General features: G+C 44.1%; 1 protein-coding gene across 2 annotated transcripts in view; it reads right to left on the minus strand.

The window, feature by feature from the left end:
• Nucleotides 1-18,883, minus strand: part of LOC306923648 (neural-cadherin-like) — a 424,677-nt gene that overhangs the window by 353,960 nt on the left and 51,834 nt on the right. Inside the window, exon 1 of one of the 2 annotated variants that reach the window (XM_079501859.1) lies at nt 11,503-11,585. The exons of the other annotated variant lie outside the window; for it this stretch is intronic. The gene's annotated coding sequence lies outside the window, so the exon portion shown is untranslated. Of the gene's footprint in view, nt 1-11,502; nt 11,586-18,883 lie in introns of those variants that run through there. 2 annotated transcript variants of the gene reach the window in all.

Consider the following 18,883-nt stretch of genomic DNA (forward strand, 5'->3'; position numbering starts at 1 on the left):
GATCTTTAATGAAATCGCTGGGTTCTGGTTCTTGGCTCACGAGGAACAGATGCAACAATATTTGGACTTAAAGTGACACTATGTAGCTTTTTTAATGAATATGGTAGCTATGACATACAATACAATTGGGGTGGTTGTATTTTGTCCGCCTGCTCCTCTATTGAGACATTCAGATAGGGTCAAAGGTCATGTCTCACCTAGACACAGGATCTGACACAGATTTTGACCTGATGGTCAAGATTCAGATACCCCTGGCCTGAGCAAGCAGGTAGACTCTATTTATTTATTTTTTATTTAACCTTTATTTAACCAGTAAAATCACATTGAGACCATAGTCTCTTTTACAAGTGCACTGGCCAAGAGAAGAGGCAAATAAATGTTACACAGCTCTGTCAGTACTAACAAATACAGGACATGACAAGACAAACATATGACATCCGTAATACCAAAAACCTACTACCAGGGAGGCTCAGAGAGAGTCTAAATAGCTAACCAAGTACAGACTAAAAAAGACAATACATCAAGAACAATACATCAAGAAACTACTAAGCTAATATAAAACTAAGAACACAGCAATTGCTACTCGTCAAAGCAGGAGCAATGGCTGGAGAGTGTGCCAGAGGCAAACCTCTTAAAAGTCTCTAGGGGGATCAAGGAAGCCAATTTTAATCTGGTCTGTAGATCGTTCCACGCCCAGGGCCCAAACAACGCCCTATTCCTATTAGCTCTATGATAAAAATAAAAAATAAAGTCAGCAGGAAGAAAGAATACCCACAGAGTGCAGTTTTAAGGCCTTTACTCATAGTTGAGTTTTCTGTGAAGAGGTTGACCACCGCTGTGGTGGTCAACCTCTTCAGCAGAACAGTTTTCTGTGAAGAGGTTGACCACCGCTGTGGTGGTCACCTCTTCACCAGAGCGGTGGTTTTGATGAAGGTGCTCATAGTCTATTACCGTGCTCATACAGGTATGAGTCATATCTCCTTTCTCTCTACTGCCATTTTCTGTTTATTTCCTATTCTATTCATGTTGCTGTCTCTATTCTTTCATTCCCTTATTCTCTTGTTCTCCCGCTGCTCTGTTTCGGGAGCTCAGCTCACAAAACCACCACGGAGCAAAGACGGGCCGTGCTGTCGTGTGTGTGTCCTCCTGCCTGGCCGTGACGAGTGTGTGACTGTGTGTTTTCGTGTGGGGACAGAGGAACGGGGAGGCGGGGGAACAGGGGGTTCCCCCGTGTGAAGTGAGGGCTCTCTTATCGTCGTACATCACATATGACATGTCAATGGGAATTTTGTGTAGGACAAAAATAGTGATTTGCTCAGACACATATGAGGTAAATTCTCCATTCATTGTCAATGGGAATGTAATCTTTGTGTAGGACGGACATCTACACTAATAGCTGAATATAGGAGGGGCTCTAGTGCCTCTCAAAAATGTATTTTATTCCTTCAGTCATCACATCAATTTCTGTAGGCCTACGTTTTGCGTTTTAATGGCAGAAACTGTACCCATCATTTTCCAATGCTAGTAAAGCAAGCCTGATAAAAGTGATAAAAGTATCAATCTGATGGATTCTCACAGTCCAATGTTGGCAGCCCTGCGGTTCAAGGGGTTAATCCATTTTGACCTGAGATCAGATTCTAATAATGTCTTTTACATCCTGACAGTTTTCTGAAAAAGCTATGTTTCTATGTCAGTCGTTCTTTGATTTTTCAAAAATAGCAGACCTACAAGCTCGTAGTGCGCCACTCGGTGGCGCCACTCGGTGGCGCGCTATGAGCTTGTAGATCTGCTATTTTTCAATAGTTAAAGCATAACATAATGCTAACACCAAAAGGGGTTCCCGCCCAAAATGGGTTTTAATCACACCCAAAGTTGTACTGAAGTCCAACATCGCTTTAACCACGTATTGTATACTTGGTCATACATTGGTGTCGCATTGTGAAAATAAATAAATCAATGTGCTACTTATTGGAAGACCTACAATTCTCTGCCAAAAATAGGAGGGCCAGGCTGAAAGTGTTTAAAACAGCAGTTTACCACCACGCTGCCTCCCTCCCCACATGATAAACGACTGTGGGGGCTGGGAGAGTTGGGTTGTCCCAGCCTCAGCCTGCATGGTGGAGGGAGGCTGCTGGAAGTGACGTGATATCCTCCTGCTTGGCAGCAGGGATTCCATCCAGGCTTCCAAGACGCCACAGGCTCCGGTGGGACGATCCTCCCAGACTCAGTTTCATCCGCCCAGGCTATCTAAAGACACCTTGATCTTTCCTCCCCCAGGAGTCTCCTGGCTGGCTGTCACCTGGCTGTCAACCTGCAGGCAGGCTCGCCCCCCCAGGAGAAAATAAGATTCCTGTAATCCAATTAGCAACTCTGATGCCATGAGACAGCAGTATAGCAGTAAGAGACATGTCTGGTGTCACGCGGCAGGGAAACAGGAGACCTAAAAGCTCACAATGCGTTGCAGAAGCGATGTGTTGTGGTGGATTATTCAGAACTCACATCTTTAAGAAATAATCGAGGTAGAGAGTGGACTGAAACAATGTTACTTTATTACAAGGACTGGTCTGTACCGAGCCCAGGGAGGAGCATGTATGCAAGCCCTCCTGAGCCCTTTACATTTCTCTCTCTTATACACAATGACAGAGCAGAGAATACATGGGAGGTGTGGTCAGTGGACATGGTCAAACATGGGTCTTATGTAAGAATAGGTCATCTGACAGACAACCGACGGTGGAAGCCTTGCTTCCTATGTTTCCAAGGCAGTGTAGTATTCTTCATCTTCAAAATCCTATTACGTAGGTCTGCTATTTCCGGCGAGCAGCATCGCCGTGTGATGAAGTATGAATCGGGCGGTATATTGGACTACAGTCTGATGTGCTGGATCTGGATGTCTTTAAATGGGCTGTATTTCTATAGAGCCTTTATCCAAAGTGCTTTACAAATGTATGTTCCATTCATCTATTCACACACTCACACTTCTACACGTATCAGGAGTTATAGGGGTTCAGTGTGTGGCTCAAGGACACAGAGGCAGAGACTGCAGCCGGATATGGCTTTATTTATTTTTTTCATTATTATTTTAGAAACATTTTAAAATTGTGAAAATAGCTGATCTACAAGCTCACAATGCATTGCATCGAGACTGGTTGTGAGCTTGCAGATCTGCCATTTTCACTACTTTTGTGTGACACTCATGTATGATGAAATACGACATTGATTTGGGGGGGTATGAGGTTTCTGCACGACAGCAACAATATTGTTGTTTTTTGTTTTTTACTCTACTCCGAAACTACTAATTAGCTACTACTAATTAGCTTTTACAACTAAAAGAACTTCACACACTTGTTTACACCTGTAAACCTGTGATGTGACAATACAGCTCTAATTGCAGCTGGCAAGCAAGCACATTGACAAAGTTGTGAACGCACTTGCGGCGTTATTTTCTACTGTCAGAAAAGATAACAAGTCACTCTTTGACAGTTGTTGTGCTCTTTGTGTCAACACGGGATGAAGGAATGTCAGTAGCGATGCAAACAGAAGGAGTAACAACTAAGACATTATTTTCGCCAGTGCCTTATTATCCCTAAACTTTCTTTTCTTTTTTTTTACTATTTTGAAAAACATTTTAAAATTGTTGAACTAGCCAATCTACATCGACACGTTGTGAGCTTGTAGATCGGCAATTTGAACTATTCAAAAATGTTTTTTAAAGTAGTAAAAAGGGTAGTAGTATTAAGGTACTGGCGAAAATATAGAGCCCCAAGTCCTCAGAAGCCGTCTGCCTCACCGCTGAAAATATCCTCCTCCTCCTCCACACCCTGCACGCCCTCCACACCCTGCACACATGCACGCACACACGCACATGTGCCCGTACGCAGTCTACGCACGCACAAACTTTGCAAACGTTTGGGGACATTGCATTGAATTCGAACACCAATTTTGATATGCATGCAGATCCCAATCAATTGCATTTATGACCAACATGTCCTCCCAAATGTATCCTACACACACACACACACACACACACACACACACACACACACACACACACACACACACACACACACACACACACACACACACACACACACACACACACACACACACACACACACACACACACACAGGTTACTGTAGGTACCTAACATTAGGTATAGGTTTCAAATCCCATTATTATGCAACACAGATCTCGTGTTAGACACGCCCACTACATACGGCACGCACGCTGCTTGATCCACAGTCTATAGAAACACGTACGCTGCTTGATCCACAGTCTATAGAAACACGTACGCTGCTTGATCCACAGTCTACAGAAACACATACGCTGCTTGATCCACAGTCTACAGAAACACGTACGCTGCTTGATCCACAGTCTACAGAAACACGTACGCTGCTTGATCCACAGTCTACAGAAACACATACGCTGCTTGATCCACAGTCTACAGAAACACATACGCTGCTTGATCCACAGTCTATAGAAACACGTACGCTGCTTGATCCACAGTCTACAGAAACACATACGCTGCTTGATCCACAGTCTATAGAAACACGTACGCTGCTTGATCCACAGTCTACAGAAACACATACGCTGCTTGATCCACAGTCTATAGAAACACGTACGCTGCTTGATCCACAGTCTACAGAAACACGTACGCTGTTTGATCCACAGTCTACAGAAACACGTACGCTGCCTGATCCACAGTCTATAGAAACACGTACGCTGCTTGATCCACCGTCTACAGAAACACGTACGCTGCTTGATCCACAGTCTACAGAAACACGTACGCTGCTTGATCCACAGTCTACAGAAACACATACGCTGCTTGATCCACAGTCTACAGAAACACGTACGCTGCTTGATCCACAGTCTACAGAAACACGTACGCTGCTTGATCCACAGTCTACAGAAACACATACGCTGCTTGATCCACAGTCTATAGAAACACGTACGCTGCTTGATCCACAGTCTACAGAAACACATACGCTGCTTGATCCACAGTCTATAGAAACACGTACGCTGCTTGATCCACAGTCTACAGAAACACGTACGCTGCTTGATCCACAGTCTACAGAAACACGTACGCTGCTTGATCCACAGTCTACAGAAACACGTACGCTGCTTGATCCACAGTCTATAGAAACACGTACGCTGCTTGATCCACAGTCTACAGAAACACGTACGCTGCTTGATCCACCGTCTATAGAAACACGTACGCTGCTTGATCCACAGTCTATAGAAACACGTACGCTGCTTGATCCACAGTCTATAGAAACACGTACGCTGCTTGATCCACAGTCTATAGAAACACGTACGCTGCTTGATCCACAGTCTACAGAAACACGTACGATGCTTGATCCACAGTCTACAGAAACACGTACGCTGCTTGATCCACAGTCTACAGAAACACGTACGCTGCTTGATCCACAGTCTACAGAAACACGTACGCTGCTTGATCCACAGTCTACAGAAACACGTACGCTGCTTGATCCACAGTCTATAGAAACACGTACGCTGCTTGATCCACAGTCTATAGAAACACGTACGCTGCTTGATCCACAGTCTACAGAAACACGTACGCTGCTTGATCCACAGTCTATAGAAACACGTACGCTGCTTGATCCACAGTCTATAGAAACACGTACGCTGCTTGATCCACAGTCTACAGAAACACGTACGCTGCTTGATCCACAGTCTACAGAAACACGTACGCTGCTTGATCCACCGTCTACAGAAACACGTACGCTGCTTGATCCACAGTCTACAGAAACACGTACGCTGCTTGATCCACCGTCTACAGAAACACGTACGCTGCTTGATCCACCGTCTACAGAAACACATACGCTGCTTGATCCACAGTCTACAGAAACACGTACGCTGCTTGATCCACAGTCTACAGAAACACGTACGCTGCTTGATCCACAGTCTACAGAAACACGTACGCTGCTTGATCCACAGTCTACAGAAACACGTACGCTGCTTGATCCACAGTCTACAGAAACACATACGCTGCTTGATCCACAGTCTATAGAAACACGTACGCTGCTTGATCCACAGTCTACAGAAACACATACGCTGCTTGATCCACAGTCTATAGAAACACGTACGCTGCTTGATCCACAGTCTACAGAAACACGTACGCTGTTTGATCCACAGTCTACAGAAACACGTACGCTGCCTGATCCACAGTCTATAGAAACACGTACGCTGCTTGATCCACCGTCTACAGAAACACGTACGCTGCTTGATCCACAGTCTACAGAAACACGTACGCTGCTTGATCCACAGTCTACAGAAACACATACGCTGCTTGATCCACAGTCTACAGAAACACGTACGCTGCTTGATCCACAGTCTACAGAAACACGTACGCTGCTTGATCCACAGTCTACAGAAACACATACGCTGCTTGATCCACAGTCTATAGAAACACGTACGCTGCTTGATCCACAGTCTACAGAAACACATACGCTGCTTGATCCACAGTCTATAGAAACACGTACGCTGCTTGATCCACAGTCTACAGAAACACGTACGCTGCTTGATCCACAGTCTATAGAAACACGTACGCTGCTTGATCCACAGTCTACAGAAACACGTACGCTGCTTGATCCACAGTCTATAGAAACACGTACGCTGCTTGATCCACAGTCTACAGAAACACGTACGCTGCTTGATCCACAGTCTACAGAAACACGTACGCTGCTTGATCCACAGTCTATAGAAACACGTACGCTGCTTGATCCACAGTCTATAGAAACACGTACGCTGCTTGATCCACAGTCTACAGAAACACGTACGATGCTTGATCCACAGTCTACAGAAACACGTACGCTGCTTGATCCACAGTCTACAGAAACACGTACGCTGCTTGATCCACAGTCTACAGAAACACGTACGCTGCTTGATCCACAGTCTACAGAAACACGTACGCTGCTTGATCCACAGTCTATAGAAACACGTACGCTGCTTGATCCACAGTCTATAGAAACACGTACGCTGCTTGATCCACAGTCTACAGAAACACGTACGCTGCTTGATCCACAGTCTATAGAAACACGTACGCTGCTTGATCCACAGTCTATAGAAACACGTACGCTGCTTGATCCACAGTCTACAGAAACACGTACGCTGCTTGATCCACAGTCTACAGAAACACGTACGCTGCTTGATCCACCGTCTACAGAAACACGTACGCTGCTTGATCCACAGTCTACAGAAACACGTACGCTGCTTGATCCACCGTCTACAGAAACACGTACGCTGCTTGATCCACCGTCTACAGAAACACATACGCTGCTTGATCCACAGTCTACAGAAACACGTACGCTGCTTGATCCACAGTCTACAGAAACACGTACGCTGCTTGATCCACAGTCTACAGAAACACGTACGCTGCTTGATCCACAGTCTACAGAAACACGTACACTGCTTGATCCACAGTCTACAGAAACACGTACGCTGCTTGATCCACAGTCTACAGAAACACGTACGCTGCTTGATCCACAGTCTACAGAAACACGTACGCTGCTTGATCCAGTCTACAGAAACACGTACGCTGCTTGATCCACAGTCTACAGAAACACGTACGCTGCTTGATCCACAGTCTATAGAAACACGTACGCTGCTTGATCCACAGTCTACAGAAACACATACGCTGCTTGATCCACAGTCTATAGAAACACGTACGCTGCTTGATCCACAGTCTACAGAAACACACGTACGCTGCTTGATCCACAGTCTATAGAAACACGTACGCTGCTTGATCCACAGTCTACAGAAACACGTACGCTGCTTGATCCACAGTCTATAGAAACACGTACGCTGCTTGATCCACAGTCTACAGAAACACATACGCTGCTTGATCCACAGTCTACAGAAACACATACGCTGCTTGATCCACAGTCTACAGAAACACGTACGCTGCTTGATCCACAGTCTATAGAAACACGTACGCTGCTTGATCCACAGTCTATAGAAACACGTACGCTGCTTGATCCACAGTCTACAGAAACACGTACGCTGCTTGATCCACAGTCTATAGAAACACGTACGCTGCTTGATCCACAGTCTACAGAAACACATACGCTGCTTGATCCACAGTCTACAGAAACACATACGCTGCTTGATCCACAGTCTACAGAAACACGTACGCTGCTTGATCCACAGTCTACAGAAACACGTACGCTGCTTGATCCACAGTCTACAGAAACACGTACGCTGCTTGATCCACAGTCTATAGAAACACGTACGCTGCTTGATCCACAGTCTACAGAAACACATACGCTGCTTGATCCACAGTCTACAGAAACACATACGCTGCTTGATCCACAGTCTACAGAAACACGTACGCTGCTTGATCCACAGTCTACAGGAACAGTAAGAGCTTCACTAGGTGGTGTGCTCCGTCACGACTCGCTGGAGCTCTGACTAAACCAGTCTCCACAACATACCTTTGTTAGCAATACAGCCCGACCGACCAATGCCATATTCTTCGGTCTAATGCTCAACTCAAATGTCCTAATCCACATACTTCCATGCTTGTATTAAAACATTTCAACAGTTTGAAATACAGCTTAGAGAATTACGATGTATTTATTTATTTAAATTGAAGGTCTTCGAAATGAGAGTTCAAAGCTTTGACATTGAATTTCACACTGTCTCACACGATGACTATATATGTGGAGACAGGCAGGCATCTCGGTGGCAAAGACAAAGGGAAAGCAAAGTCTCGCAAACTTTGATTGATTTCCTGTATCTGTGTAACGTGAGTGCCCGCCCCCATAGGAGACCAGAACAGAAGTAGGTCGCGAGTCTTATTCCAAGAGATGGGATGGGATGGGGCGGGGAGAGGCATGCAATCATACTTTGCCCACTGAGGCGGCCAATTTTGTTTAACATTTTTCGCACGCGCCTCAAGTGTTGTTGAGGCGCGTGGGTTTGGCTATCTTCAGTATCTTGGTACATTAAGGATCAATGTGCCAACAAGTTCAACTTTATTGTCACACCATGCATACATACAGGAGTGGGTGGAATTATTTACTATGCGAGATTCCTTCAACGGCGGTTCCATTGTTAAATGGAATAAGGCATTTCAACATGCCTCAGATGTAAATCAACAATGCGTCTGTAAGCAGGAGAAAGAGACATTTTGGGGCGAAACAGAAGGTTCTGCACTCTAGTCTGAGTCTAGTCTTGAATAACTGCAACACAATCGCAGTAAACTATGTGATAGCTCATAAAAGGATTGTTAGAGGGATACTAACAGAGGGATGAAGAAGCTAGAGGAGAGAATTAATCTATCTTTCTTCCCGAAGCTTTTGCATTGCCCTGCGGAGAGGGGGGGGGGGGGGGGGAGTTCCCACACAGAGCACAGATAGCTCATTTGGATAAATGGCCACTGCGTCACTAGGGACAGAGAAAGTAATCAATGTTCCGACACTATCTTCTAAAAATGTCAACAGTGCCGGTGCATGCAACGGTTAAGGCAGCGCACCCTGCTCTGTAAAGAGAACCATCCATTCCTGATGCATAATAAGTGGGGATAACGTTTCTATTCTGAGCTGGAAGAACTTAATCAACACGAATCAACAAGAATCCAAACAGCAGTATTGTGCTCAGATATCATAATGTAGAAATGAAATCAACAAGAATCCAAACAGCAGTATTGTGCTCAGATATCATAATGTAGAAATGAAATCAACAAGAATCCAAACAGCAGTATTGTGCTCAGATATCATAATGTAGAAATGAAATCAACAAGAATCCAAACAGCAGTATTGTGCTCAGATATAATGTAGAAATGAAATCAACAAGAATCCAAACAGCAGTATTGTGCTCAGATATCATAATGTAGAAATGAAATCAACAAGAATCCAAACAGCAGTATTGTGCTCAGATATCATAATGTAGAAATGCAGTAGTAAAAGTAAAAGGCCTACTGTATACGTACATTCAAAATGTTACTGGGTAAAAGTACAAAAGCATCGACTATCAAACTATTATCTACCTAACATAAAATCAACATACATTTTGTTTTTCACAAATATTTTTTTTCCCCCCAAATTTTCAAAATCTTTCAAAAATAGCAGATCTACAGTCTCACAACAAACTAGATAAAGTTTGTGGCCAGCTTGTGGAGGCTACAGTACTTAAGTAAGTAAATGTACTAAGTTAGTTTCCACCAATGTTGAGGCATAATAAGTGGGTATAATCTTTCTATTCTTCAAGCCAGATTAAGCACTTAATCAACAAGACCAAACCAAAAACTGCACCACTTAATTAACAGTTAGTCGACACGTCATACTTTTGGTGGGGAGTGGGGCGGGTCGCGTGGCTCGCCTCCTCCTGCGTGCCGGTGTCTTTCCTCACCATGTCTCGGCGGTAATGGCAACGATGATTTTACAAGGCCCCCTTTAATTAGCTCGTTACATAGAGACTAATCAGAGCCAAGGCAGATAATTAGCGCTCATCAGCCCTAGAATAGTAATGAGGAATGCATCATTCCAGCTAAGAGTCAGACTCAGACTCACTTTAAGAATGCGCATACCCTCTATTCACTTCACCTGGGTTTCCCCACCCATTTCCCCCACCTGCAACTTATCTCCTCATCTTACATCATCAATACATGCACCACGTCTCTGTACTGGCCGCTCTGCCAGTGGACCTAATGAGCCTATAAGTGAATTCCCAGCCTCTGCCTCAGTCAATTTATTTCCATGGCAACCCCACACCTGCCATTTGATTACTTAACCTTAACCAGTCCACCTTTCACAGTCTGTTTGCACTCTTTAACCCATTTTGACCTGAGATCAGATTCTAAAAATGTCTTCTACATCCTGACAGTTTTCTGAAAAAGCTATGTTTCTATGTCAGTGGTTCTTCGATTTAAAAAAAATAGCAGACCTACAAGCTCGTAGCGCGCCACTCGGTGGCGCGCTATGAGCTTGTAGATCTGCTATTTTTCAATAGCTAAAGCATAACATGATGCTAACACCAAAAAGGGTTCCCGCCCAAAATGGGTTTTAATCACAGCAGACAGGCAGATACAGAGTCAGATCTCCATGCCATACAACAGGGTTCCCCAATAGGCGGCCCGCGGGGGTCCCAGATATAAATCGCATTAAATGGGGGTCAGTAGCCTATGCATGTCAAACTGGGCATCCTTTTCAAATGGGGTCCTGCCCTGAAAATGAATTTTCAGGGCAAGACCTCGACCTCACGCGTGCGGACTCGGCCCCCAGCCTGGTACCCTAGTCAAAATATGGCCCTCGAGGAAAATTAATTGGGGAACCCTGCCATACAGTATATGGGCACAAAAGGGACACAGACAGACGGTTAAAATGAGTGCTATGCCTATGACAACGGGTATTGCATACTAGGTTCCCAACTTGGATCGTTCCCAAGCTGCTCCCAAGCGGCAGTTATTATACTTCTACCACTGCGCCACCCGAGCACCACCAGATTGAGGTTAAAGGGGAGTTTCGCACAAGCTGTTTTCTTACCGTATATGAAGACGTGTATCCATTCGTCATTGAAAGAAAAAACATGCCAAGCGTTTCATAAGGAATTAGCGGATTTACCGTCCATGTGGGTCAAACGCTATAACTCCTATTCAATCACGCAATTTGTTTTAGTTTTGTGTTTACATCTGATCTAGATGATGTGACAGGTTAGTCCATGAAGTGTTGTTGCTGCACTCTTCCTGGTCTACGTGTGCTGGCGTTAGACCCCTCCTACTACGGGGCGACTGTGGCTCAGGAGGTAGAGCAGGTCGTCCAATGATCCATGGGTCGGCGGTTCGAATCCCGGCTCCTCCTGTCCACATGTCGAAGTGTCCTTGGGCAAGACACTGAACCCCAAATTGCTCCCGATGTGCTGGTTGGTACCTTGCATGGCTTCCGCCGCAATCGGTGTATGAATGTGTGTGTGAATGGGTGAATGTAATGCACAATTTCTATGTAAAGCGCCTTGGATAAAGGTGCTATATAAATGCACCATTTACGCTTTTCTTAAAGGACCAGCCCCCTATATCTTTATTTTTGGGTCAATATAGGTTACATATTATCCACTTACTTTTGTAAAAAAAAAGGGTTAGTAAGAAATTCCAGCACCCAATTCCTGTCTGAACATCTGCTTAATTCCCTGCGAGGTAAGGTTAGCACATACTTCAAAACAAATTCAAAACTTTTAACAGCTTGCCGAAACTGAACAAGTTCTCTGAGGACCATATTGTTTTATACATAATAGCTCCGCTTGAGTGCTGAACATTAGACCCCAGCTGCCCTCTGTGGTTTTGACAACTGGATCTCCGCGCCAATGTTTGTTTACTTCAAACTCTGTCTGGCTTTGACGAAATTTGTCTCAAAGATTTCACCATTTCTGGTGACTGCAGACACTAGTGGACAACAGGAATTCTAGAGGTTTTACTCCAAACCTCCTCAGACCACCTTTCTTCATACAGTATAACTGTTGGTAGGTTGTTGGCAGAGTGTGGAAATAAAACAGAACATACAGTAGGCCTACTGCATAATGAGCACTTTTACTTTTGGTACTTTAACCTTTTACCCACATACATTTTAATTACTGGACTTTTAATGAATGAATTGCATTTTATAGCGCTTTTCCAAGTGCTCAAAGCGCTTTACAATGGTTCATTCATTCATACATTGGGAGGTGAAGCGGCGAACAGTCGACGCCAGCGTCCTCACTTCCCACATTCACACACCAATGGTGGCAAGCTCACACCGACTAACTCATTGGAGGCAATGTAGGGTTCAGTGTCTTGCCCAAGGACACTTCAACATGTGGACAGGAGGGGCCGGGATTCGAACCGCCGACCCAGGGATCATTGGACGACCTGCTCTACCTCCTGAGCCACAGCCGCACTTTAACTTGTAACAAAGTGTTTCTACAATGCAGATACTTACGTAAAATGAATCTAGTATGTTTTCCACCAGTGTTGCTCAGAGGCACTTTGATACATAGGAGGGCCAGTGGGCAAACTGGCGACCTTATAATTCCCAAACATTAAGAATGCTGCAGCTAAATGTGCCTGCAGGCCAGCCCTACACTGTGGTAGATCTCCTGGTTGTGCCCCTCGTCTGTTCTCTGTTGACTGGATTAAACACTTTGAACTTTGAATTCTAATGTTAGTATAACCCATTTTGGACTGAGTTTGATTAAAAAAAAAGGCTTCTAAATCCTAAATCTTTTCTGAAAAACCCATGTTTCTATGTTAGTGGTGCTCAACCTTTTTCATGTCAAGGACCCCCAAAATGATCTCACCCCCATCTCAAAATATGTAGTTCCAGGGACCCCCCAGAAGCTAAAATCTTTCGCTCTGAAATATATATTCAAAGATTTGCAACACATTTTCACGACTTTTCAAAAAAAGCAGATCTACAAGCTCGTAGCGCGCCACTCGGTGGCGTGCTAGGAGCTTGTAGATCTGCTATTTTTCAATAGCTAAAGCATAACATAATGCTAACACCAAAAGGGGTTCCCGCCCAAAATGGGATAATACCGTGTTGCGCCTTCACCGGTTCTGCGTCAGCGAGCGTAAACCGCACATCTGCAAGCCTGTGTATATCATTATGTGAGTAGTTTTTTTCTCTGATCTGCGAGCGAGTTTTAAATAAAGAATTGGCTGCGAAAGATGCCCCAGGAGAGCAGAAACTCTCTCCCTACGCCTCACCTGAAGGAGACGAAAGAGGACATCATAAATTATAACTGCATGTTCAAAGTTAAATAGGCTTCCTATGCTGAAGTCTAGATCAAAAGCAGCTCTAGTTTGGACTTTTTAAGCGTCCCTTAAGGATAACGGCATCCACTGACTAATAATAAGAGGTGCAGGCATGCCCAAAAAAGCCCCAAAAAAATCATACCCGTGTGAAGTGAGTGGTGCAACTCCGTGTGGGGGTCCCCTGGCGGTCCCCGGAAGTTCCAGACCCCCAGGAATGCGCCCAGGGGGCCGCCCCGGTTCTGGCGAGCCGCCCCACGTCCGAAATGGTTGGCCACTCAGAATGGCCAAATGGCATTGATCACGCCTCCAGGTCTTAAGTTAAGTAATAAGACCTGGTATTTAAGACACGCATAATACTGCCCTTAGTGTCAGCTAGTTTCATGCTCGGACAGACCCAGCCAGGGACCCAGAGACACAGCCAGGCCAGGGACCCAACCAGGGACACACATAGCTGTCTATAGGAGTGGTTGCACCACTAAAAAAAAAAGATAAATGGGTTTAAAAGTGTTTCAACTGGTCAGCCAAATGAGATACAGGCACAAGTGATAATACACTAATTGTAGATCTCACTGCGCAAAAAACAAAGATTACGGGCAGATATACTACATGTAGAGGCCATGTAAATCCAGTAAATTTACGGGTGATTACGGTTGTTTACCAGCCTGTAATCAGAAAATCTACCGGTATGTAGAGGTCCGAATTGTACCAACTTAAATATGCAAGGCCCCCTGCTGTGGCTGCTTCCTAGTCACACCTCTTGGGCAAGAATCCCCCCCACCCCCCACAACCCCCTCCCAATTCAATGGAGCTTTATTGGCATGAAGAAAACGTACATTTACATACTACCAAAGCACTTCTGGGCATGCTCAAAAAAACGCATCTGATTGGAAGTCTGTTTCATGCCACCACCCCACTGGGGGTGGTGGTTCATAGCTACTGATCTCTTTTCCCTTTTTACCTCCTTTTTGATGAATTCCTGTTCTGTCTATAGAATTGTCTATTTGTACGTCTCTAAATGTTTTGATGATTTGAACATGGTGGACCCTGTTGGAAACAAGTGTAATGCTTAATTGGGTCGTCCACTCACAGTTAACAGCCTTTGTATTGAGTTTGTGCTTGAAATGTACTGTAATTCTGCAAACTGTTAATAAATTCTTCAATCAATCAATCAATCAATCAATGACGACCTGCTCCTATGCTGTTGAGCAGAAGATAGAAGCATATTAGTTTGATTCCAGGAAAAGCATTTCCTGTGAAGTAATACACACAAACATTAGGATGTATTTAGTTGTTTAAACAAACACAATTCAAAAGTCTAATCTTATCACCGGAAATTCCCCTCCCCTCAATGCCTTTATGAATTAAATACACAGGACACTTATGGGGGGAAAAAAGAAACAAAAGTCTATATATTTTCTTACCTGTTATAATGACACCATCTATGTCGGGGAGAGAGTTGATACTGTTGAGGAGAAGAGAGGAGTTAGAAGTAGCATTTCCTGGCATCCCATTGTCTCTTAACTCACATGAAAACTTCCCCCACTGACCTCCAACAGGTTGGTGCTGTGTGTGTGTGTGTGTGTGTGTGTGTGTGTGTGTGTGTGTGTGTGTGTGTGTGTGTGTGTGTGTGTGTGTTTGTTTCTTTGTCTGCTAACTTACCTGTTAAAACCTCTGGAACCCGTCATAAATGCAAAATGATGTGAAGAACAAACTGTTGAAGAGAAGACGCATAGTTGATTCTAGAAGGGCTTAAATAAACTTAATACATGTACAGAGCATTTTTTTTCTTTCAAAAAAACGAATAATCAGACAACTCAGACATGTAATTGATAAATGCAAGTTATATAATCAGTTACTTTAGAAAAACAAACAAACAAAACAAGCACAATATTGTATCCTACTAACAATTTAGAAATACATGATCTAGGCTAGAAGCTTAGCTTACCTTCATTCAAGTCAGTCAACTGATTTTCATCCGGCTGGCTGGCAGTTAAGATTTCAAAGTCAAAAGCATGATAACCTGATTGGCCATACTGAGAAGGAAATTCATTGGCTGTGCATGGCTGGGTAGGCGGAGGGGGGGGGGTGCTCCCCCTGCCCTTCTTTAAACAAAGGGTCAATGTGCAAGGATCAGACCCCATGCTGTGTCTTTGTTGAGCATGGGGAGTAGATTCCATGTAGATGTCCACAGATGTCCACAAATCTTCAGTAAATTGTTTTCTCGGTAAATGTCCACAGATGTCCGTTAACATCCCGTAATCAGGGAATTAACCGGGAAAAAACCATTTGGCATTAATGCCCGTTTTTGCCTACTTTCACCCTGTGTCTGTTGTTGAGGTAATTGTTTATCCCCCAAGGATACGCAAGTAAGTCGGTATGTCCAAAAACATAGTTACTGCACCTTGGCCTTCTAGGGCAGTACAGGCCTGTCATAATTATTAAATAATCGCCTACTTAAATAATGGCTATTTCCACTATACGTTTTTTTAACGTTTGAAAGTACAAAGTCAATCATTTCTTTGTTACAGCGATTTGTGCCACATATTTATTTATATCTTTCCAAAACACATTTAAAACCGCAATTATCATCAATTAAAATATAAATATATATATATAGCCCTGCTGTGTAGCATGTATGTGCATGTGTGCAACATGCACGTGTGTGTGTTCCGTGTCCCTGCGTGCCGCTCTGTTGATCACTGCTGTTAATCCTCTCGTTGGGGGAGTAGCTAAATAAAGCTCATAAGTGATAAGTGGCTTGTCGGTACGGAAAAAAAAGGTTGTCACAAGAGCTGCTGTACACATAGACTCACTGGCAACCGTGTGTGTGTGTGTGTGTGTATGTGTGTGTGTGTGTGTGTGTGTGTGTGTGTGTGTGTGTGTGTGTGTATGTGTGTGTGTGTGTGTGTGTGGGAAGGGGATGTTCGCGACCAATATATACAGTATATATATATATATATATATATATATATATATATATATATATATTAAACCAATGAAATGGTGGAAAGGTTTCTGCCTGACAGCGATAATGTGTTCTATATCGTTGCTGTCGGCAGTGGCGTGCACAGACATTTAGAGGGGCAGGTGCTCAAGTGGAAAAAAAAGGGCACTTTGTGCAGCGCGTGGAACCGGCCGGTTGCCTTAATAGTGTGAGATTTATAGATTGTGGGACCTAAATAATATATTAGAAGCTTTTTATCAAGAATTGATCAATGTTACCATGGTCCACATACTGTACAGTGTAACTGTACAAAAAATAATAATAAAATAAAATAAAAAAATAAAAAGTTTTTTTTTTTTTTCTAAAGGGCCCATTGCCAAAAGGGCAGGGGGTGCTCTAGCACCCACTAGTGTCTATATGTGCACGCCACTGGCTGTCGGGCCGAAAACTATTATCTCCATATTTGAACTTGTTTTTGTGTGTGTGTGTGTGTGTGTGTGTGTGTGTGTGTGTGTGTGTGTGTGTGTGTGTGTGTGTGTGTGTGTGTGTGTGTGTGTGTGTGTGTGTGTGTGTGTGTGTGGAGGAGCGTGGTTGGAGCTTGTAGATCTGCTACTTTTGATATTTTTTGCTATATTTGAATCCTGAAAAGCAACAGTTTGGACACATATTAATGAGGTTTCCACAAGACAGAGACGATGTACAGTACAGAAGCACAGATAGAAAGCTAAGGGGGGGGGGGGGGGTTACTGAATAATGTAAAGCTCATTACAGAGACACACCAACAGTACAACGTCAACACCAGAGCTTACTGTAAGACCCTCTCTGCTCTCTCCAGGATGACAACACGCTACACCAGAACATTGAGCTGGAGGGCATAATTAACGTCAGGCGTTCGCCTATGTATCCCTTGTTGCGGGAGAAATTAACCCGGAAGAAATTAAAATACAAATATCTCCACACGGAACTAAATTAATACAAATTGCATCTGCGAGCACGGACGCCAATGACCCCCGTGTGAGTCATGAATCCTGATTCATGAAGTATTAGCAATGTTTAATTTAAGCAATGAGCGAAGGTGAATGTCGGCTCAATGGGGAGAGAATTAAAATACAGTGGTAGAGATTTCCTATTTTAAGCCTGTGATACACAAACGCACACAGACACACACACACACACACACTGTCAGGAATACAGTCTGAGTCTGGGCCTGCCTGTGGGTGTGACTACATCTAGTTGTTGCCTTATGTGTTTCTGCCCTGACTAATTGTCATTTCTTGTCATTCCAGTGCCGTCACTCCCACTCATCTGCTCACTCTCAATCAGCCAATCAGAGTGGAGCTTCACACCTGCACTCTGTTCGTTTGTCACACTCAGTCTACTTAAACCCTGCTTGTCTCTTTGTTCTCTGCCAGATTATATTCTTGTGTCCCTGTGCTCGCTGCTCCTCTGCCTCAGTCTGCTTGCATTTAGCCTTTGTTTTTGACCACCTGCCTGGATTTTGACCTTCCTTTGGCCTGCCGGATATTGGACTTGATTGCCAGGGTTTTTGTGGATTTATGCTCATGGCTGTTTGACTTCAATTCCTGTGAACTGCAGAATTACAATTAAACTCTGTTTAAACCTTCAAACTGTTTCTGTCCGCTTCTGGGTCCTAAAATCATATCCTGACACACACAAGCAGCAGGCATGCAGTGAAAAGCATCGGTAGAGAAATGCAGGAAGTCAGGGAGCTGTGTGCGTCACACACACACACACACACACACACACACACACACACACACACACACACACACACACACACACACACACACACACACACACACACACACACACACACACACACACACACACACACACACACACACACACACACACACACACACACACACACACACACACACACACACACACACACACACACACACACACACACACACACACACACACACACACACACACACACACACACACACACACACACACACACACACACACACACACAGGGCTCCATGGATAAAGCTGACATATGAACTCACATTTCAAACGGTGTCTAAAGCTGCAAGAATGCAGCGCCTGGGGTTTTGTACTGCGTGACCACCTCTCACCTCATTTCATCTCCATGCAACAACTTACTCTTTCTCTCACTGACTTCCACAGGCAATTAGACATCACTTACAGTATTCTCTAACTGATTCAC

Source organism: Electrona antarctica (genome assembly GCF_951216825.1).
Source record: "Electrona antarctica genome assembly, chromosome: 5".
NCBI classification, from domain to species: domain Eukaryota; kingdom Metazoa; phylum Chordata; class Actinopteri; order Myctophiformes; family Myctophidae; genus Electrona; species Electrona antarctica.